Consider the following 23,494-nt stretch of genomic DNA (forward strand, 5'->3'; position numbering starts at 1 on the left):
ATGTCAAGCTATCTTAACAAACTAAACGGCTTTAAAAGAATTATATCAGTTCTGTCACTTTAAGCATATTGCTTTAATAATCCAACTGGCATGTTCTGACTCTGTTCTTGTCTCCCGACACACTCATGAAGTAGATGGATAGTTGAATTTATGTTATCAGCTTTCTCTTCAGTGTAACTTGAGACTGGACCTTTTTAAACATTTTTCCAGTGCTCTTCTGAAAGCAGAACACGAGTTATGTGCCAACAGCTTTTGAGCAAATGAAGGACCCTCTCACTACACCCACCCAGGAGGAAATCAGTGAAGTTTCTGTTGGTTTTTTTTTTTTTAGGGCCTCTTGGTTTTTTAGTTTTGCCTTTACCAGTGCAATTAATGCAAACTACATAACAAATCCTTCGCTGGGTGCAGCTTGGGTACCTGGCAGCAGTTCCATTACTGGTGTCCCAGGTGCTGCCCAGTTGTCCCACCCTGTGCTGGGTTCAGAGGATCTGGGCAGGAGGACTGTTAGACAGCCAGAGGCTCTTCAGAATTACCCTCTGGGGTTCCTTGGTTTTGAGCACCTCTTTCTGTAGTGCTTTTCCATAGTGAACTCACCTCCTTTCTGCTTTTCTCTTCTCCTTGCACTGCTGTATCCTTTAAAATCCACCATGAACTGTAGAGTGCCTGCAGTTAATAATGTCTGTCATGTATTCCAGGTTTTAAAAGGCCATAAACAGAGAAGAATGGGCTGAAGTGGCTGAGTTAAAAGGCTTGTTCAAGATGCTATCTCTGTGTAGAACAGGATTGCATGGGCATGTTAAAAGACCCCAGGTTTTCCTCTGGAGGTGGTTAGCAGAGCATCCTGGCAGGAGCTGGGGCTTTGATCTTGTCCTGGTGTGTGTGCTGTGGAGGCACCTAACTGGCTTTTGACCTCTGGGAACTTGAACTGCTATTTCTGTTGTCTGGATTAGTGCTGTTCATGTTCTCAGCCTTGTTGTGGGTTTTTACTAATATTATTATTTATTGTTTAATGCTTTATTATTTTGTGTTTGGTTTTATCCTGGATATTGGGACCTAAAAGCCATCATTTGAATGAACAGAGACATTTACAGCAGGGTCCTCAACGCTACAAGAATTAACAGTAGTGAAAAAGGATTCCTTCATAGAATTAATTTCTCTGTGAAGTAGCTGCTTACTGGTACATTTTTCATTTATAGCATGTGGAGCACAACTTTTTGCTCTTTATATACACAAGTGGAAAAGGTTTTTCTAGCTCTTAAAAAAAATCTGACTTATGAAAAGAAAGGCTGGGCCACCAGATTTACAGAACGAGTGAAATCACTCTCCCTTATCTTTTTTTTTCAGTCCTAACATTGTCATTATGCAGGAAAGCACTTAGGTCTAAGCTTACCTTTTGAGCCATGCTTAGCCTCTGGTTTTGCATGTTGGGAGTGAAGATATTGAAGTGCATTCCTGAATCAGAACCTTAGCACTAAGCCTTTAGTGGATGCAAAGAATAAATGAGGGGCAAAGACAAAGGGCCAAATGAAGATCAACGAGATTCTATTCAGATGGGCTCTGCTTCAGCAAGCACATATCTAATTATAAGCACCCAAGTAGGCTCACTGACGTCAAAGTTAATTAAACTGCTTAAATTTAGGCACATGCCTAAATTCTTTGCTGAATCAGGATTTTTGAGCCAAGGAATAATAGGAGAGCATTGCTGGCCCCAAGCGTGCTTTTGGGGATGGGAGGGAATATAAACTCCCCCTTTCTTGCATGAGGTTTTTTTTTTTTTTTTGAGGTCTGCCTGCTGTGGCATTTAATTGGAGGTGCAGTGGGGAAGGCATGTGTCAATATGTGAAAGTTTCTCCGAGTGTTTGCTAACAATATTTCAAACAGACTGTTGGATCTCTGGTATTTTTGAGGCACCTTTCCTCCATGCAGTATGCTCTGCAGGATGGCAGAACTGCACCCAACACAGTGATCCTTTCAGCTTTGCTTTTCCTGATGCTGCCTTTACAAAATGAAGCCCTCTGCCCAGTCTCTGAAAGCCCAGCTGCTAATTCACTTTCATAACAAAATAAGAAATTAAGAGAGCACATAGAAAAAAATACATGAAGGTTGCCTGTCATCCAGCAGTAGCTTTGATTCCTTTGGTTTCCTGTTTTATTTTCATTTACAGTCAATTTGCAAATATGTAGATTTACAATTAATCACCACAATTTATTTTAATATACAATGTATAAATAAATAACACATTATTTGTTGGCTTTGACTCATAAAGTGTCTAATTAGAATTTCCCCTGTAGGAATATGAAGGACAACATGATACTATTTGCACAGAAACATACATATGGGAATTTCAGCCATGTTTCCTAAATGAGCTGGGGCTGCTGGAAAGCTTTTAACTGTGCTCAAATAACCCAGAAAAGTTGCCCTGATGTACTAGCAAAGGATTAATCAGGCAGGTGTACTGCAAAAGATCAGATTTCTTCCACTTGTTAAAACTCACACCGTGGAGACTTAGGGGCTGCAAAGGAAGTTAATAAACTTAGCAGCAGCAATAAGTTCAAAAAAGAGAAGCAGGTAAGAGAGCTAAATAAATCTAGACTTCTGCTTTGAAAGGCACTCAGCATTTTTTTCCTGAGTACATTATCTTCTAATCACTGTTTCCTGGTGATTGCCTGAGACTAAAGCTTAAATTTCTTTAGATAGCAGAAGAGGACATTGTTTAATTTATGTGTTCATATCTTTGTGATTAAAAAAAATAAATAAATTTTAAAATGAGCCATTTCTCCTGATGGCTTCCTCATCAGTTTCACCAACAGTGACTGAAAGCTGTTGCTTTTGGAAAAGTGCTCCATCATTTGTGTAGAATGGGTAACCCTGTGGCCAGTATTTGTCTGTATCGTGTCATTTATCCCTTTTAGGTAGCAGCTATGTTCACAGCCCAGCCCAGCATGGTCAAACAGGTACCTTCTAAGTCAAGTCAGAGCTTCAGTTTGCCTTGGCCAGGCAAGGTAGTTTGAGGAGAAGAGAGAGCAGATGTTTGAGCAAGTGAAAGAGACACTTTAAGGAGGGAGCTGGGCTATTGCCAGACCAGCAGCTTTCCTGGGTATCTCTCACCTTGCCCCCTTCTCTCCCCTCATCATCCTCCCACAAGCCAACACTACACCCTGTAGGGACTCAGAGCAACAACTGCTGAAGTTCTGTGCAGGGAGTTAGAGGAAGGAAGAAGCTCATCACGCAGAGCTTTCTCATTTATATACTCTAAATTGTCTTTTTTGCTGGACATCATCTCAGTCAGCAAAATAGAAGAAAAACTCAGAAAATGGTGGATATTTTGGACCATCTTATTTGTGGAGTACTCCTTGACTTGGATCCCATGTGTCTCCCTGAGATAATGATTTGTTTCACTTAAACCAGTATATTTTCTTACCAGTTTTCTTGGAGGTTTCTTTTCCACTCCTATCTCCATATTTTACATTCTAAACAGCATTAAAGTGTCAAAGTATATCTGAAACATTCAGCGTGATAGCAGAAGGATGGAAGTGGGGGCACAGTCATTTTATACACAGAAGTTGTCAAAATGGGTAAGAGTTAAACCTGTAATAAAAACATGCAAGTGGGCAGATTTTGTTATGATTAGAGCATGTTATCAGAAATCTTGAGTTACAGCTGGGGCTTCACTAAAGTCTCAGTTCTCTTTTCTTCTCAGTTAGTTACCTGGATTTCCACTCTCAGTAACCCATCAGAGAGACAGTGAGTGGCTGTTAAAGCCATCAAACAATCTCTTGTTTTCATGAGGACTTCAAAATCTTTGTTTGGAAGGGTCTCAAATAGAAATATTTGTGATTGTATAAAACCAATGAGTTTTGCAGAGAGAAAACTGCCATTTGCTGACCACTGGAGTGGGTTCTGTGAGGAGCAATTCCATTTCCCACTCTTCATTCTTTTTCCTTTTATCATCTTTCTTTTTCCTGAGGTTGCTGGGAAGGGACAGTGGAAAACAAATGATCCATCTTCCAGAGTGCAAGAGCACGAGGCATCCCAGGGGCTCAAAAAAACCCAAAATCTCTTAAGTGCTTATGGCAAACAACCATCTGAAGTAGACATATATGCAGGGTCTGTGTGGTTTGCAGTACTCCTGCTACCAGTAAATAGGTTTCTCAATCAAAAGGCTAATCACAGGTTCTTATGAGGGGAGGTGAAGTGGAGTCTCTCCTGAAAGCCTTGCTTTCTGACCTTTAAAGCTCTTACCTCCAGGGCAGAGGGAAGCAGGATATTTGCCTCACTATTGACTGTGACATTTCTGTCCTAAAAATAGAGCACTCCAATCCCTTTCTGGTTCAGACCAGCACCCTCTATGGGTATATAATATATCAGGTCCTGATTTTCAGAGGTTTTTGAGTAGCTGGATGTGCCAGGTAGAATGCTAAAGCCCCCAAACTCAGCCAATACATGAAAAAAAAAAAAAAAAAACCAGAGGAAAAAAAGTACCTCACTCTATTCTTCATTTGCTCTGGAAATGTTTCCTAGGGAAATCTTTAGCTTAATCTGAGTGTGTTGAGATTGGAGATGGTTAATCCAATTAGTGGATCCCTCAGCAATGAAAGTGGCTGCACAAATCTATGTAAACCAAGGGATCTTTTCTATCTCCTCGATTTGCGTAGTTAAGAGTTATTATGTTCTTAGCTGTAAGCAGATGGGTTTATTCTGCACCATAACAAATATCATAGCCTAATAGCATTTACTATCAGTATTTTAATCATATAAATCAGATATTTACTCATGCTACTTACATTCTTTGGATGTATTTTTTACTCTAGATGAACTGTTGATTATACTTATATTTTTATTTTTGCCCATTCTTTGTCTAGATGCAAAAATCAAGCACTTTTGTCATTACACTCTATTTCCTGCTAGTTTTGAGGACTAAAAAAGGCACTAAATGTGAATTTGCACTGGACTGGTTGAACTATGGTTACCAAAATGAAAAATTAGATAATGCATTTTATTTATTTTCCAACTAATGCTGTTAGAGTCAGTCAAGGCCATGCAGACAAACATGCTCATCCTGTTGAGCCAAATCTGTGCTGACCTTCATGTAGCTGAGTTGCTTCCTTTGATATTGGTAATAAATGATAACACATGGGAGTGACTGATCATGGGAATACCGAGAGTTAATTTTTACAGCACAAAAAACTTTTTTTTCACTGGGGCATTCAGCTTGGACAAGATGACATGGTTGGAAAGAGATCAAGTTCCCTCTCACTGAATCCATTTGCCTGCCCACATCTCAGGCAGATAACAGGATAAATCATTTGAGGTCCTGACTGGTGTTTCAGTGTTTTCAGGAAGACTTCATTGGCTTTGGTGTTGGGGAAGACGTCTTTCTCTTCAGTGCCCAGGGAAGGAACTGGCACACAGTGTCAGCTTGGAGTGGCACAAAATTCTGTGTCAGATCCCTTTGGGAATGAAAGAAGACCCAGTGGGAAGCAGGAACCACAGCAGTTGAGTTCCTTGGGGAAGGTGCAAAGGGTATAGGGCAGCAGTCATTCCTATTGCTCAGGTAGCTAAACAAACCGTGTTGATCCACCAATTCCCTGTGCAGAGGAGACTTCCAGTTGAATCAGAGAATCATAGAATTGGCTGGGTTGGAAGGGACCTCAGAGATCATCAAGTCCAACCCTTGATCCACTCCCGCTGCAGTTCCCAGCCCATGGCACTGAGTGCCACATCCAGGCTCTTTTTTTAAATATCTCCAGGGATGGAGAATCCACCCCCTTCCCTGGGCAGCCCATTCCAATGTCTGATCACCCTCTCAGTAAAGAAATTCTTTCTAATGTCCAACCTAAACCTCCCCTGGCACAACTTGAGACCTCTTGTGCCCTCTTGTCTTGCTGAGAGTTGCCTGGGAAAAGAGCCCAACCCCCCCCTGGCTCCAACCTCCTTTCAGGGAGTTGGAGAGAGTGATGAGGTCTCCCCTGAGCCTCCTCTTCTCCAGCCTCAACACCCCCAGCTCCCTCAGCCTCTCCTCATAGGATCTGTGCTCAAGTCCCTTCACCAGCCCAGTTGCCCTCATTCTAACTGGCTGTGGGACTAACTTGGTTCTCTTGGCATCTCTGAGAGGTGTTTCCCCTTCTCTTGGGGACAGAGAGAAAGGAGGTAGCACTGTTACAGAGAGAACACTCATTCCAAACCTTCCTACTGGTTCTGCCCCACTGATCTCTGAGTATTCCAACAAAGTCATGGGAAGTCTGTAACTTTTGAGCTGAGGAAACACATTCTTCCCATTAATAAGCAGTTCCCCACAACAAATAGCAATGGGAACTTCTGGGTTCTTCCTCTGGAAAGAATGGCACTAATTGTTTTGCCATAATGAAGTGGCCAACAGGAGCCCCTTCCCCACATCCCCCTTTTTCAGGTCACTATGGCACATTCCAATTTGTCTTTGCTTCAAGGCACAGGAGGAATCCCTGATGGAGGGGGAGGGTTGTTTTATCACACTGGAGCATGCAAGCAGTAAGCCTTTTGCTTCCTGCAGAAACCCCAGTTTCAGAGTATTTGGGAGGATTCTGGATTTCCCCCCACGCGCTCCAAAAATGCAGCATTTTTTGTTTTTTCCACCAGAAATGAACCGAAACCCATAATCTCTGTTCAGAGCAGAAGTGATTAAAATAGTGTGGAACAGATGGTTTAGAAGCTGCCAAAGACTCAATCTTTTGCTATTTTGTTTCTTGAAACAACTACATTAGTTCCTGAGTCAGCTTTGAGTGGGCTCTCACAACTCTTTGGAGAGCAGAGATCATGCTTGTTTCTCTGGTTTTGGCTGCTCATTAAGAACAATTAATTAATTTAAGGTTTCTTGGTTTGTTGGGGTTTTTTTATTACATTTAAAAAATATCTCTATATCTACAGATTGAGGTAGAGCATCGTTCTCATGCAGGACCAAAACTGAAGTTTTCCACAGACTTTTTACTAATATTTTTTCCCTTAAGAACTTTGTTACATGGGTTTGGATTTGTCAGTGCCTGGAATGGCAGGAGAGTAAATGTATGCAAGAGGAAAGCTGTCTCTAAATATCTGGGAGGGGAATGGTGGGGATTTTTGCTTGGTTTGGTTTGTTTCTTTTCTGTTGGGAGAGGTAGAATATTGAATATTGGTGACTTTATGTAGAGGTAACAAAAGATTAAAAGAAATCTGTTTCCAAAGATGCCAGAGGAAAAAAAAAAATCTTAGTTTTATTTTACAAGGAGAAACCAACAAAAAGCAAACAGTGGCAAAGAGAAATTTTTGCTAATGGAAATTCAGCAATTTTAATTTAGAATTAAAATATTCCTGGCAAATTAACTTGAATTAAAATAAGTATGGGGAGAGTTTGTGTGTGTGTGTGCTGTTGACACTCTCTGGTTTTAGATAATAGCATTCTATAATGGTTTTTTTTTGTTGTTGTTTTGTTTTTGGTTACATCTTTATTTGCAAAAGACCAAAGGAATTGTAAAAGCATGAAGTGCTTTGCTGTGTTAGTCCTCCCAAGTAACTATTTTTTTAAGGATGTTTAATGGGGGGGAAAAAAATGCTGAATGAGAAACATTTCCAATTCCAGGTAAGGGATAATGTTTCAGGGATGCAGCCTATGATTAAGAGCTCATTAGACATTAGAAAACATGTGAAGTGTTTTCAAAAAAATGTAACATTTCTCCAAGCAGGATCCCCAAGTATGAAATTGTCTTGAACTGTGGAGAGTAGGATCATGAGCAAGTGATTAGCAAACTTTCAGAAGTAGTTTAAGTCTGGACAAATTAAAAAGAAAATGCCTGTTTTAGTCCTTCACTTCTGGATCAGAATAAATTTCAGAGAGACTGAATACCAGATAATGAATTTGGCAATGGAAGCATGGAATCTGAGCTGTGACCAGTGCACTGATTTTATATATTCTGCTGAACAGGTACTGATGGTAACCTGGGCCATCCCACATCCCAAACCATAGCAAAAGGCCACTTAACCAACTTGACAAAATTTGGAACTCAGTTCTTGTAGTTGCACACCTGATTATAAAAATACATCTTTTTAAAAGGAAAAAAGATATCACTCCTGGCCTTCTTGAATGGATCATGTTCCATTGTTCAGTTATTAAAAAAACTTAATTTTTGCCTTAATCTGTTCAGTAGATAGCTAAATATTTGTTATACCAGTACTGGCTCTAGTCAAAGTGTTTTCTATCCTAAAAATGTAACCTCAGCTGCCTCATTCTTCTTTGGAAGAATGTGCAGGACTTTCCAAAGCATCTAATGATGGATTTTCTGGGGGTGATGCTGCTGTTACTCCCTGGTCATCTCAGAGGCCCCAGGAGAGGTCAAGGCCACTTGTGTTAAGAAAAACTGCAGAGTTTGAAGGTCCTTGCTTCGAAGAACTTGTAACCCAGGTGGATAGGCAAGGGGGTGGGTGAAGACAAGGGCTGGGGAGGAGGAGGAAACACATTTTTCACATTAATAAGCAGTTTCCCACAACAAATAGCAATGGGCTAACAAATAGCAGCCTTGTCAGAGAACTGGGAGCTTCTCTTTTGAGTTCTCCAACTGCCCTTCTTTTTCTGCTCTGGAGAGAGTGGGTAAAGGGTTCACTATAGTTGTGAGGCTTCTTTGTGGATTTTCCATCTTCAAATTAACATCTTAGAAATTAACAAAGTTCCATCAATTAGGAGAGCTTTTGGACTAATTGCAACTTACCACTCTTGTCTGAAAGCAGTCAGAAACCACACATAACCAAGCAGCTGAGCTTAAGCATCATGTTTTTATCAGCCCTTTGCTTCTGAGCAATGGGATCAGGGACAGAAGGGAGCTGGTCCTCCTCTGGGGGGCTGAGGGCTCTGGATCAGGACACTGCATCCCTCAGAACAAGGCAATTCCTCACCTCCTGCCTGTGGGATGCAGGAGCAGCCCTCCTGCCTCAATTATTCCCTGAAGTGAGGAGAGGAGACATGCAGTGGATTTGCTGTAACACACTGGCATAATCGATTGCCTTAATGTGTTGAATTTCTCCCAAACAGGGCTCAAATAGCAACATAGTGACTTCTTTTCTTTTTCTCTTCTCCCTTTGCTGGCTTTGTAAATAAAGCCAGTAGCACTGGGGGTTGGGCACTGCTTTTATTCCTTACATTTCTGGGCAAAAATTGCCTTCTTTTCTATGTCTGTGGGTTTGGTCGGTAGCTTGTTGGGTTTTTTCCCCCTTTACTAGCACAGAATGGCAAACATGCCAGCTTACTTTGGAGAATTTGGTTTAATTTTCAGGCATTCCTAAAGGGGCTGCCTCCCCAGAGCAAATCTCAATCTTGAAAGCTTTTCCTTCCCAGCTCAACCCCCAAGTGCAGTGGTGGCTGCTCCCTCCAAGGGCACCACTTGCTGCCTTGGCATTTAAAAGCAAGAGTTAAAAGAATGTATGGATTTTCCTTCAGATTTGCAGCCCATGTTTGAGCTGCCTTGCTGGCTGGCATTACAGTGACTGACAGAAGCATCCTCAGTACAGAAGTGTTGTTTTCCCACACCTATTTTTCTTACCTTTGTGTTCCTCTGCCTGCAGGATGCCTGCCCTCCAGCAGCATCCTTGCTTAAATATCAGCTCTGTCATCTGATGTAATTATTTAGAGAATATTTTCATGGGTTTGATGAAATCAGATAGCTCAGTCAGTACTTTGTCTGAAAGTAACAAGTGTTTTATAAGAGGCATGTAAATTATGTTCCACATTTTAGTAGGTTTAGGGTTATTACTTGCCTTCCTGTGGTGTTCTGTAGGGATTAATGCCTTTTTTTTCCCCTCTTGCTGAATGCCCAGGAGTCATTCTTGCTGTTATATGAGGCAATGTCAAAGTCTTAAGAATTTAGTTGTGTTTTTAAAGCTAAAAGTTAACAAATACTACCAATTATTTCAGTTGTGATTGTATAAAAATCCCCCTTAGGTTTGTAGGTAGTAATGTAACTCCAGTGATTAGAAATAGGAATATTAATTACATTGGACCCTTCAGACCAGGTAATGTCTCCCTAGAATGAAAAGAGCCATCACCTACTCCCATCTTTCCTAAAATGTTTTCCATAGAGAAACTGCTATCAAAAATAAGAAAAAACTTAACTGAATCCTGGTTGCTTTCATGGAGAACCCAGAAAGAACTCTGTGCTCCTTGTGTGGAAAAAGAAAATTGTTCTGTGGAGCTGAAATGTCTCACTTAGAGTGAGGCAGGAGGTGGTTTGGTGTCAGTGGCACAAGTCTGGTATGGGACTAAGAACTCTGAAGTGACACACTGAGGGCTATTGAGAAAGGAGGATTCTGTCTCTCACACCCACCATCCCCTTTCCACCAATATAAAAATAAATATGTGAGGAACCAACAATTATATTTCCCTCTGTTTTTCTCCCCTTCTGAGCATGAGGAAATAGTTCCAAGAGCATCAGAAGACACAACAGGGTTCTCAGCTTGCTGGAGCAGTCATTTCTCTCCTCTAAATGATGAAGCTGTTGAGGGGCACTCATTAACTTTTCTGTTCCAGTTTTGTAAAGCTGTCTTACATTTCCCCCTCTCTGATTTTGATCTGGGAGTCCATGCCAGACCCCTCTGATTCTGATCTGCTGGAAGTGAAGAGATTTAGTTCACTGAACTTCACTCCTTCAGCAGAGAGCTACCAGCAAATCCCCCAAAGTAGTGGTAGATTAGAGTGGAGATAGTACTAGAATATAAACTCGAATTTTGTTGGGGCTATAAATATAAAAATTATAGGTCTTCCCCCAGAAGAATGTCTCCAAAGAAGGCAATGGTGATTCAAAGCAGGAGAAAGGATTTTTGGAGAGAGGGGATCTTATGCATGAGAAAACAGAAATGGTTTTGATGAGGCCTGAACTGCTTATAGAATCTTTGTGTTCCCTTTTTGGAATTACCTGCCTCCTGAAGGTTTAGTATCTCTAATCCCAGGAACTATCCTGAAGCATAAGGCAGATTCTCTTTTCCATTGATGTATATTTCTGTCTGTAAATATGTCCACTATTCCCTTACCCAGAGTAAAAAGAAATGTAGCTTTTGTAACTTCATTTCTCCTAACTTTGGTAAAAGCAGTTTTCTTTGACTCTACTCATTTTTCTTTACCAGTATGAAAGAATATTACATCTTTTTAAGAAAAATATTGATGTGAGTCATTTCAAAGACTGCACAGCATTTTCCAGGCACCAGTTCTCCAGGCCAAGACAAGTGGCCTGCAGCATAACACTAAAGCAGGTTTAAGCCTCATTTAAATTTAAGCCTACCAACACTTTTTAATTGAAAATGTTGGTAATAAAGGTGCACCAGTCAATAAATAGTTCAGAGAGCTGAGAGCAACTGGTCCAAAGTTAAGAGCTGTGGTGATGCAGGCCACACTTTCCAAAGCAGACTCATGACCTGGAGCTCCTCAGTTTTTGGGTGCTCAACTGGAACTGAGTTACAGGTGCTGAAGTTTTAGCTGCAAGAGTTTTAGTGTTATTAGAAAACGAGACCCAGCTGTGCTTTCTTGTGTCAGAGTATCCAAAGGTTTCATTTGAGTGCCTTCTCCAAAATTTACTTTCCCACTTTAGTCAGTCTCTGCTACATCTGGACTTTCACTTCAGTTTTTGGAGTTGTTTCAGTGAGTATTCTTTAAGAAATAAAAAAGGCATTAAGTGCTTAAATGCAGTTGTCTGATTAAGCAAAAAAAAAAAAAAAAAAAAAGAAAGAAAGAAAAAAAAAAAATCAGCACTTACCAGTGGTGTAAATATGAAACAAAAAGCAAAACCCCACTTACAGCTTAAGGGAACATTCAGAAATTTTCTGTTTGTACTTTGAGGACTTGGTTTAAAATCTGTCACCATCAAACCTCCCATCCTAAAGCTTTTGTCTCAAACTGTTCAGTTCACAATGTTTCATCTTTTAGCTGTGGCCAAGCAGCCCAGGAAGGTAATGTGCTGTGTGGAGTGGACAGAAAGACAAATCTGATGCTTATTGATCAAAAAGAGGGCAGTTGCTGTCATTCACTGTGGGAGTGGAAGGATTCTTGACTTGGTCAAGCTATTTCCAAGTGTCTCTGACAGACAAGATTCCTTTCTGGTGCCTGCACATCACCACAACACTACTTTTGTGAAACTCTTCATTCAGTGTTGCAGGAGAGAGGTAAGAAATAGTGTTAAATAGTGATGGATGGTTTCCAGTGTAAGGGGGAAGGTGCATTTTCATAGCTATACTATTTCTGCATATTCTGGTAGAATGTAAATTATTTAACAGATGGATGAAGTTATTAAAAAATCTCGAAGTGTGAACTTTTGTATTTCTCTGTATTCAGAAATAGGAAAAGTGTGTTTTGGGGGTGGGGGTGGAGGTCAAAGCCCCTAAGAAGCTTCTCTGCTGTTTCATAAATGTAGAAATTCACTACATTAAAGAACAGAAACTTTACAAGTCTTTTGTCCAAGTCCCTGGGTAGGATTGTTCCTTACGTTAGATTTCCTATGGCTGTCCATGGTATATTTTTAATCACATCAGGGAGTGAGGTTAATTTTCAGTAGTCATAGTAAGCATTTATTATTTCATTTTAGAGAAAAAAAAATATAATATTTTACCTTCAAAATTTGTCTAGCATTACCTAGTTATTGTAGACTTTGCAATGGCTATATTTGCTGGAAATTCACTGTTCTTTGGCAACTGCAGTGAGAATTTAAGGCTATTTTAGGTTCTAGTCAGTCTCCTGGGAAGATGTTGTCCATAGTGAGGTTCTGAACAGCCTCTTTCATTTTTCCTTTCTGTGAAAAGGAGCAGGTCCCACGTGCTGCTGGGCAATTCTTCTCAATAAAATGGAAACTCTTACTTGGGGGGACTTTCTGAGGGCAAAGAAAGTATTTCAGCAGGGACACAGCACACCCTGAGGCTGCAGCATCAGACCCAGCTCTGGAATCAGAAATGGCATGGTCAGTAATGAGTTGCTCAGCTAACTCTGCCTGCCAAGGAGAAGGGTTGACACAAGTCCCTGGTGTTCTGGTCTGATAAATAATCCTGCATGGCTGCTGGGTCTGAAGTCAATGTCAGGGTACAGGGCTGCATGGAAGCATCATCAATAGCTCTTTCTAGGTCATATTGCAAGGTGTAGACTTGCTCTTAGTCTCTAAGTAGGCTAGATCTATGCTAGAAATCCTCTAGCAACATTAGATATGTTTATATACAGGCCAGAAAGCCTCTCTTAGAGAGAGCAAATAATCCCTTGACTGTAAACTTAATTTCAGTGGGGAGCCAATGCAGGCAATGTAAGATGTGACCTCTTGCCAGGATGAGCTGTGTCTACACTGGGTAGGACCTGGCCCTGCCACTCTCTTCTGGGGCTACAGATTTCTCAGAGCAGAGCAGGGCTAAAAGACTTTCCACCTCATTTAGAGAAATACATTTTTAAATAGAAATATTCAGAGTTAAGGTGATACAGAGTTTTTTTGGTAAGAATGTGATGGATGTTTACTGATAATGTCAAACAGAGGGCTACTGCTGCGTTGTGTGGCAAGAATATTTTTTGGTAGCTATTTGCTTCTACTGTTTTCAGCTTCTTTAACTCACAAGCTATGATGCTTTAAAATTAATCACAGTTCAAGAAGGATTAAAAACTCTTCATGAATCCCTCTGCCTATATATAGATAGATAGATGGTTATCTATAGTACATCTATAGTACATGCCCTTTTATTTTGTTCTGAGCTGTTGTATGTTCATGATTTTATTTGACAAATTGCAGTTGTGCTGTCTGTATAAGGAAGATGCTTCTCTAAATCTGAGTAAGTAGGTGCTGAAGGGTTAAAAATCTGAGGTCCTATTAATGTAGGGAAATGCTGACACAAGTTCTTCAGTCCTTTTCCTGACAGAACACCCATCTTTAATTTGCTCATCTCTTTACCCATATAACATTGTACATCTGTCCTTGAAAACAGCTCCTGCAGCAGGAGTGCAGGCACTGGAGTCAATTTAGCAGAGGTTGCTGTCTGTGTCCTAGCAATGCAGGCAGACAGCCTGGAGCTACAACTCACAATCAGCTAAACAGGTATATGAATAATTACTAAAGACAGAAGTCTGTGTTAATTGCTGGGTTTAATCTTGTTCTCAGAAATTGTTACAGAATTATCCCCCCCACACACCAAAGGCATCTCAAAATGAGTATTTTTCTCAGATTCCAAGTCATCCAGTGGTTTTTTTTTGAACTTTTTTTTTTTTTTTTAGTTTTAAGAGGATCCTTGCTAATTTTTAAGCATGCTCCCTGAGAGTCTTTTATACCCACTTTAAAGCTTTGTCCCACTGTCCCTGGTGGTGGAAGGAAACATGGCTCTGAACAAGCATGAGGCCTCAAGTATTTGGAGCTGACTGAGACCAGAGTTTGCCTGGTTCTGAAAGCAAAACCTGATATTAAGGTGTTGTTTCTTAAAATGATTGTCTGCCAAAACATTTCCTTGACCACTTTTCTTTTCAGACCATTTCCTTTCTGCTGTAATTACTGTGGATTTGATTATCAAAACAGACAAAACCATAAAGATGCCTCTAGCTCTACCTTGTTGCTGCTAATGCAGTAATCCTCCACAGTAAGTGGGAAAAATGAAGGGATGCTTTTATAAATTGATTAGAGTATGGGGGGGAGAAGAGTGACAGTGACTACATTTGGTCTTCACCAAGAACATTTTGCCTTATTAGGCTACTTTGCAAGCTAAACTGTACTTTATCTCATGTCTGCTAAAAATAACTCTGTATGGCTTTCTGGCAGATTGACATAAAAAGTGTATGATGATGGTGCATGGATTTGTTTAAATACAAAGCTAGAAGCCTGAGCTGGCCTCCAAATGATGAATGTCTTTGAATTTCAGAATAGAAGCTTTGCAGAGTCACCAAAATGTAACTTTTCCTTTAATTTGTAGCTTTGGACTTTTATCTACTTTGTTTACTTACATAACTTCTCATATGTTACGTATGGCATCATTAAACATCTCTGTGCACTTTGGATGGCTTTCTAGTCTCCTGTTGTCTTGGAGAAAGTGACATTCAGTGTTGTTTTCATAGATTATTATTTTTTTTTTAATTAAAAAAATACACTGCATCTCAACTTTCTCATTTGAATTGCCTCCCAGTTCACTCACAGCACAGAAAAAGGGCTCTGGCATTAACTCCCCTATACATAGAGTGTAAATCCTGTGGCTAATGAGGGACCTATCTTGACTTCACATCTTATTTCCATTTATGTCCCACTCAGGTTGTTTGTATCTCATATTTCTTCTCACTACTGTTACCTTCCATAGTTTAGTAGATTGTTTTTTAAAAGTTCTAAAGGTTTCCTCTCAAACCCATTTTTGGACTGGGAGCAGCTCAGTAAAACGGAGCCAGCAGGATTATGCAGAGGGGAGAAGGAGCTCAGTCTGAGCCTCTCCCCAGAAAGCCCAAGCAGCCCTGCTCACAGCATGGCTTTGAGGGGCTGGAATAAGGAGTGTTAGCTTGGAGATGAATGCATGTGTCACCCACAAGGAAAAATTAAAGGGAAGTCACCACCAGGTTGAGTATTTTCATGGCAGGCTTATTCTTCATGGGGAACATTCATCCGATTTCTGTTTCTGAAAAATACCACTTAACAGAAGAGCACAGACTGGATTTACAAAGCCAAGCTAAGTCCAGGAGTTCCAGCAGGGCTTCTGTTTTCCAAGCTGCAGTTTCATTTACTCCTTTGCATCCCTTTAGTCCTAGAGCTCCCTTTCTGATAGCTCTTTGCCTTCTTTCAGTGAGATCTGATTATGTTGCTGTCTTCAGAGCTGCCTCCTCATCCTCTTAAACAGTTAAGCAGGGAGAGAGGAAGCTGAGCTGTAATTAACCCTCAGAGAGCCAGAGCTGGGGCTTCATCTACCTGCTCAATAAACCCTATTTTGACAGAGAATAGTTTGTCTATTTTGACAGAGAATATCATCTTGAGCATCTCAAAGAGAAGCAGAATAAAACTTTCTTGGGAAGAGAGGTAGTCTTAATCCTCATTGCATTTGAAAGTCTTGCCTCGTGTATAACAAAGTCTTTAATCCTTTGCAGAACATAGGAACAGTGGAAGCATTAGTTTGAAATCTGAAGCAACAGTTGATCAGATATTCCCCTCAAAGTGGTAACAGATTAAAAGTATCTCAAATATATGAGGGAAATGGGGCAGTCTGCAAGATGTGGTATAAAAGATCTATTTAATCAAAAAGCAGTGAAAAACATGGATGTTTTAGAAATTGACTTGGTCATGCTGAAAACTTGGCTTTAATTTGGAAAGGGTTTCAGTTAATTCCTATTTCTGTCTAATTTTCTGGAAGAAGTGTCAGGAACTGGAGTCCAGGTGACAGAGGAGGAGCTGAAAGTGGAGCCATTTGTGTCATGCTCCAGTTTACAAAAGGAGCTTGAATGGAAGTATCTAAAAATCAAGACATCTCTGAAACTTGGAAAAACAATTAAGCTCCCATGTAACAACAACAAAAAAAAAACCAGTTTAAAAACATTCATTGGTATTTGTAGCAAAATAGATACAGAAGGGCAGGGTCTCAGGTCTGGTAGGACAGGTAGGTGTGGGAGGGGGAATCTGGAGACAACTCTGAACTGATGCTGTTGTTGTACAGTGATTTTTTTAGTGCTGTAAAACCTCTATTCTGACTCTGTCATCCAACATTTCAGAGGTGATCTTTCCTTAGTGTACTGCATTCTTTATTTCTCCATGGTTTGGTTAGTTTTGCACCTCAGTTTTCTGTTAAACTGTGAAGTGATTCAAAGATACCAAATACCATTTCAGTCTGTAATTCTGGAGTTAGTATATCCCCATATTTCATTGTAATTTTATAGTGCTTTTTGTTTTCCTGTACACAGTAAATACATTTACTCAAAAGAAGGAAGGAAGGAAATAGAGATTAGAAAATTGCAACATTGCATCTTAATAGATAGATTTAAGGTAGACTTCCTTTTAGAAAAAAATATCACAATTGACAGAAGTGTTTTTCACTGCAATGCCCCCAGGTCTGCCCTGAACCTCTGCATAGGTTTGAAGGAACAATATTTTAGAAGGGGTTAACAAGAACACGAGCATTTCCATGGTCTTTAAAGTTAAATAGGCTGTAAGTTTTCAGGAGGTTTTAAGTGTTTTGGTCGAATTCTTGTGTACATCCAGAAGAGCATTTGGTGTTTCCAGGTGTGTTGTCCAGCTCAGAGCTTTCATCAGACCACTTAGGTCCTGGGGGCACAGTGCAAACAGTGGTCACGGGCAGAAGGAGAAAGGGAAATGCTCTCTTGTTACATTTTATAACTTTCCTACCTTTGTTTTATAAACCTTGATAAAGAGGGGAAGAAAGGGCAAGTGCTTTAAGTCCTAGTAATCTCTGCAGTGTAGTAATCTTTGACTTAAACACGACAGGACTAAACCACCTAAAAATCTTTTTTTCTGTTGTTTCTTATGCTGGCTTTTCCTCTCACACCTCTCTTTGGTTGGAGTTGGTTTGATCCAGGAAAAGTGGGTTATGCATGAAAGCCACTCGATGCAGAGTCAAAAGGATTTTTAATTTTATTTTATTTCATTTTTTTCCAAGTACATGCTTGAGTTTCTGACTGGGATGCAGCCTTGTGATTTAAAACAGCTTCAACTGACTCAGCCTACTGTGAAACATTAGGAAAAATACATAAGGCCACTGATCCGTGTATTCTGTGTATTTCAGCTCTGTAATTGTGAGCCTTCTAGAGGGTTTTTTGAATCCTTTGAATCAATAGTAAAATATATACGTATCCAGGGAACTAATTCTTGGGCAAATAACCTGCTTTTGACAAATGTTTCAAGGAACTACCCTGCTGTGTTCAGCAGTGCAGCAAAACTCTGATGAATAAAGATTGGTCCCCAAGATAAACCTTTAAATCTTTGGTCATAGAAAATTTGCATTGCTGAAGATTTATATTATGACTCAGTGGGCAATAACTGGTATTACAGCTACTTGAAGGGAATTTCCTTATCCCCTTATATTTTCTTTCTCTAAACAACTGTTCTGCCTTTTCCTTTGCATACAACTGAATTAGTAGAACGTGATTATTCCCCCCCTTGTACAGTCAACTGGATACTGAAGCAACCAAAGTGGGAATTTGATCTCTCCCCCTCTGCACCCTTTTGTCCTTTTCCTCATGATGTTCTGTGTATTTATTACAGGTGTTCACGTATTTGGTTCTTTTTTTAAATATTAGCAAGGAGGGGCAAAGAGGGAGAGAAGCAGAAGTTACATCCAAAGGCTTCCTCACTGGACCCAGCTGAAGATAAGCACCATGCCATTTATGTTGAGCAATCAGAAGCACCCAGACAGACAAATTGGTTCATGTAGTTGTCTTGTGTGCCATGGACATTGGTGTTCCATGGACACTGGTGTTCCATGGGCTCCTGGGTGTGTTGCCACCATCACAACTTAAGGATGGACTCTCTAGAAATACACTCTCTGAGAGTAAAGTGTTTTGGCTTGGAGACCAAAGAGCTGGTTGTGCTGATTTATTTGTTTCTGAGCCAAGTGGTGACTGACAGGATTGAGATTTGGGAGGATTCCATGGTGTTTTGGTCAGTCCTATTACTTGGTGTTGGCAACGTGTTCAATGGGCAAACGCTGCCTCGTGTTTTAAGGTAAGTGGGACTTGGAAAATCTTTCAACTCTTTTCCTTAACCAGCTAGGAGTGGCCCAAAGGAGTGTCTCCTCCTTCCTGGGGGTCCTGGGGCTTCAAGACAGCTGCACAAAGCATGGCCATAGAGTCTGCCCTCTCACCTCTGCATTGGAAAGGGACTTCCCCAGGGCAGACCTGCTTCTCCCAGTAGTAAAAGTCTTCGGTGACTCTTATTAATAGTTACCACTACCTGAGATAACCTTCCCTGTGATGTAATTTGACATACTGCTGTCAGTGGGGCTTAAACATAGTAATCTTTAAAAATGATTGGGAATTTGCCCTAGAGAAAAAACTGTTATGATTAATTTCTACAAATGATAAACCACTCCTCCTGGAAAATACTGCATGCTATGAAGTTAATCCATTTAACTGCGGAGCCTGATGCTTCTGACAACTGTGACTCAAATGTCATCACAGAAAGTGATATTTCAAGTGGCAGGGTGGGATTAGAAACCTGCTGAAGATTTGTCAAAGGAGAAGTAAGTACATAATTTTTAGATAAGTGATTTGTCTACTCTAAACCACTTCCGCTGAAAAGACAGGCAGCTTAAAAGAGAAACTTACACTGGTACACTAGGAAGAGCATTTAATTGCTGAGGGGGGAAAAGCAATCCTCTTATATGATGGTGGAAAGAAAAATGTAGGATACTTGGTAATGTAAGTTGTATACAGAAAAATAACATTTTTTTTACCCCTTTCAGTGAGGCTTGTTTGAGGAAGGAGCCAGTCTTGATATCTGGGACCTCACAACTGCCTGATATGTTCAGGCATATGCTTTGTGTATTTTTCTGAGGTATGAAATAACACCTTAATAGTCTACAAACTGTGTGAAAATGTTGTAAAAAAACCTGAAACAAGCACAAAAATGTACATTCTGCCTCAAATTTATCTAGAGTTACAGTCAATTACGAGTTTCATTCTCATCCACCAAGTCCGAACTCAGCGCAATTATGTTTGTAGGGAATTTGTTCCTTGTTTGGGATTATCAATGTACTTCTCTTTCCTGCCTTGCCCCAGTCCTCTCAAACTCATGGTTGCTGTTATCTATTCTGCCACCCCAGCTGTATGATTTACACCTGCTCTGAAAGGCACCATCTCCAGCTGCACCACCGTTCAGTACTTTTCTTGCGTATCAATTTTTTTTCTTTTTATCAGCTGCAATGGAAACTCCAGTTTGCAGCAGTTTGTTCCAGCAGCCCAGTGGCTCCACCTGAGTCTCTGGTGAGCTAGCAAAAGGGGCAACTGGACTAGATGGTTTCACGCTTCCAGTTTGATGGTTCTGTGATTCCATGAAGGCTTTGCTGGTGCTGCAGGACCTATCTGCCGCAGGCGCTGTGTTGCAAACCACCTGTAGCACCCATGTTGTTGAGAAGTCTTCCTCTGGTCAGGCTTGTGCAGCTCTGAGATTGCAGAAGTGTTAGAGAGGGTTTGGTTTTCAGTGCTGCTTGATCTGAGGAGAGGAAGCAGTAACCCTGCCTGAGAGGCTTGACCTTGAGCTGGTACTTCAGGAGTTGAAGTTCGGTGAAAAGCAGGCGCGTACCCTTTATTTGTTTGAAGTAGATTCCCTGGGGAAAAAAAAAACCCAAAACCAAAACAACAACAACATGAAATCTGACAATGCTGTTTTGTGGAATCATTTTTCAGAGAAGAGCTGTTCTTTGATATCTGTGATAGTTTGCTGCTCCGATCTGTCATGTTGTAGCTTCTCTGCTAAGATGCTTACGAAGCAGTTAAGTGACTGTGAGCACAGCAAGGAAAGCTGAGGCCATTTTTTTCGCTGAAAAGGAACTTTTCTGGGGAGCCAGTATTTCTTTTTTTTTTTTTTTTTTTTTTTAATTGAAGTCCTCCTTTTCAGATGGTTCTGTTCTGGTTGGTTTTCGCTGGAACCCGCAGGCTAACTTCAGTGCTGGAGACCCGGGTGCGCCTTTAAGAGGTGGAGGTGCCTTTGTGCAGGTTGTGCCGGGGAAGGAAGTGGCTCCGCGCCGCAGGAGCCTGGCAGGAAAAGGCTGGTGCTCGGCTGGCCACAACTTAAAACTGCCACTTTTCCCTCCCTGAAGGAGCGAAAGAATTTGTCACATTAGCTTCCTCTTTGTCTTTTTGGTTGGTTTTGTTTTTTTGGTTTTTTTTTTTTTTTTTTTTTTCTTTAATTTATTCGACACTGGCGACTCAGACGCTACCTACCCAAAGTGGCACGGTTTGATTTTTGTGAAACTTGGGTTTCAACTCTTTCACGGAGCGGCGTGGGAAAAGCGTGATGCCCTCGGGAGCATCTCGGGAGCCCTCAACTCTTTAAAAAAAAAACCAAACGCTGCTATCCCGCTGGTGACGGGGATGCCCAGCTGCCCCCTGCCTCAGTTTCCCCTCCGCAGCGCAGGGCCACCAGCAGCTGAAGGGCCCGGAACCGCATCCCGAACCGCCGCTCCATCCATTTCCCGGGTGCCGCCCGCTCCCTCGGGGGCCGCCCGTTCTCCCGGACCCTCCGGTGCCCCCTGCCCGGTTCGGGGCGGTGCCCGGTCCGGAAGGAAACTCCCGCCGCGGGTCCGCCCGCCCTCGCCGCCGCCGCCGCTGAGGCTGCTGTGGCCGCTAATTAGCATGACTAGTTTGATGGATTTAGTCAACAGCATTAAGCAAACAGGGAGGGGGGGAAACAAGTGTCTAAGATTCCCCAAATCTAAAGACTTTTCAGCCCCGCTGCCCTCCACGGTTTGTTATGCGGGCTGGAGCGAGTGTTGCTTCCAGTTAATTGATCGAGGGGATTTATTTTAGTATTTTGGCTGGGTGCCAGAGTCGGAGGCTTTGTCCTGGCGTTTTAGGCACCACCCCTCCTTGCAAGTTTGAAATGTGAGCTGCCTGGGTGTTTCTTTTTTTTTTTTTTTCTTTTTTTTCTTTTTTTTTTTTCTTTTTTTTTTCTCCTTTCTTTCGCTCTCTTCCTTCTGGCAAAGTGGCTGCGTGTGTGTGTGTGTGTGTGTGTGTGTGTGTGTGTGTGTATGTGTGCATGAGTATGGGAGGAGGAGGAGGAGGAGGAGGGAGAGGTGTAATGGGAAAGCGAGAGATGGATCACTAGAGACAGGGAAGAAAAGCATCAATATCAGTAACATGCAGCCGAGGTGAGATTTTTCTGAGTGTTTGATTTTCTTAAAACCCTTTCAGAAGATTTAAAGCAGCCTTGCGCCGCGCTGTATGCTGCAGACGCACTCCCGAGCAATGTCACAGGGATGCTTACATGTATATTGCCGTTTTAGGTCTGCTCGCGTACGTGTGAAGTTTTCAAGCTTAACCTGATTCTCTTTATTGTCTCTAGAGGGTTGTAGCTTGAGCACAAATAGCCTGTTGGCAAGTACGGCATGAGCCCATTAGCAAGACTCCATCTGTGATTGGTTTTGCCTGGAAACCGGGAGACAAGCAATGAATAATTGATGTGTGTTGTGCAGTAGCTGGACAGGCAAAGAGAGAGAGAGAGAGAGAGGGAGGGAGAAGCAGAGCAGGGTGCCCTCAGAGGGGGGAGAGCGAACAAGCTTGAAAATAGCTACTGGCTGCCTTGTGCTGAGATGAAGGCAACCCCGGCTGTCTTTGTTCTGCACTGGCAGCGTTCTGCCTAGAAGTGTTTGCAGACATATGTGGCCTTTTTCTGCAGCGGGAGAGAGAGGCGGGCAAGCAGAGGAGGGGGCTCAGAGGAAGCCGAGTTCCTCTCAATGAAATAGAACTTGTGGGTAAGTTGGTTTCTTGCGGGGGGAACGGGTGGTGCGGGGGGGGGACACGGACGGACACACCGTGTGTGTGTGCGTGTGTTGGGCTGCTGCTGGCTGGCAGTGTGCGGGTTCTGTGTGTGCGTGTGTGTGTGTGCGTGTGTGTGCGTGTGCCCGGGGATGCATGCTGGGTAGCAGCAATGCTGCTGTCACACAGGGGTGGCAGCCAGGCTGGCTCCTCCGGGGAGATGGGGACGGGCTGCCCTTCCTCAGGGTGGCCCCCGAAGAGCTCGGGAGATGCCAGAAGGAAATTCGCGGCTTGTTCATTTAGCTGTGCTTTACCGTGTTCTGAATGGCGGTGGTTTCTTGGTTTTTTTTTTTTTTATTTATTTAATTATTATTTATTTATTTACAAGGACCTCGCTTTTTTGCATCCGCAATCGTCAGACCAAAAGGCGACAGTAATTATCCAGGGGCGTTTTCTCCCAACTTTAGCCTGTCTGGCATTGTCAAAATGTGACTGTGCTGTTTCTGCGAACAGCAGTGACAATGCTGCTGCCACCATTTCATTTTTGCTGTCTTTTAGAAAGACCTCACCGTGCAGAACTTGCATCTGTGTGTGGCAAGTGACTGCAAGGAAGATCCCAAAGAGGTAGTGGTGTCAGTGGCAGTCTTGGGCATTCAAGTTTATGAGTATTTTGCCCCTTTAGTTATGACAAGTGTCTTGTTTGTTTCTTTGCCTAGGTAAAAACCAAAAAACCAAAAAAAAAAAAAAAAAAGCTAACTTAATTTGCTTATGATTTATGGAGTTTTCAGAAAGTTTCAAACTAGTGCTGCCAGAGTGGAATTTTGGATGTTGGTTTTTGTTTTGTTTGGTTTTTTTGTTTAATTTGTATTGTTTGGATTAAAGTAAATAATAACTTGGGAAAAATGGCATCTACTGATGTACAGCAAAAATGAAATGCAAGAAGTCTCTGCACCTTCAGAGTTTGTTGCAACTCAGACATTGACAGCATGGTTTGTTGGGGAAAGAGACTCAATCTTGTGCTCTTCAACTGTGTGAAGTGAAATAGACTTTTCCTAAACTAATATCAGTGATCTTTTGTCCCTTGAAGCCTGTGATGAC

The 23,494-nt window shown here is 41.6% G+C and overlaps 1 protein-coding gene across 16 annotated transcripts in view; it reads left to right on the top strand.

Annotated features, from left to right (window-relative positions):
* The window catches only part of ZMIZ1 (zinc finger MIZ-type containing 1), a 332,043-nt gene that overhangs the window by 218,334 nt on the left and 90,215 nt on the right, over positions 1-23,494 (top strand). The window contains exons 1-2 of one of the 16 annotated variants that reach the window (XM_071748309.1): positions 21,698-21,789; positions 22,317-22,392. The exons of 11 other annotated variants lie outside the window; for them this stretch is intronic. The gene's annotated coding sequence lies outside the window, so the exon portion shown is untranslated. Of the gene's footprint in view, positions 1-21,695; positions 21,790-21,972; positions 22,393-23,494 lie in introns of those variants that run through there. 4 more of the 16 variants (XM_071748310.1, XM_071748308.1, XM_071748314.1 and 1 more) reach the window with 4 other exon arrangements.

This window comes from Heliangelus exortis, chromosome 7 (genome assembly GCF_036169615.1).
Source record: "Heliangelus exortis chromosome 7, bHelExo1.hap1, whole genome shotgun sequence".
Classification (NCBI taxonomy): Eukaryota; Metazoa; Chordata; class Aves; order Apodiformes; family Trochilidae; genus Heliangelus; species Heliangelus exortis.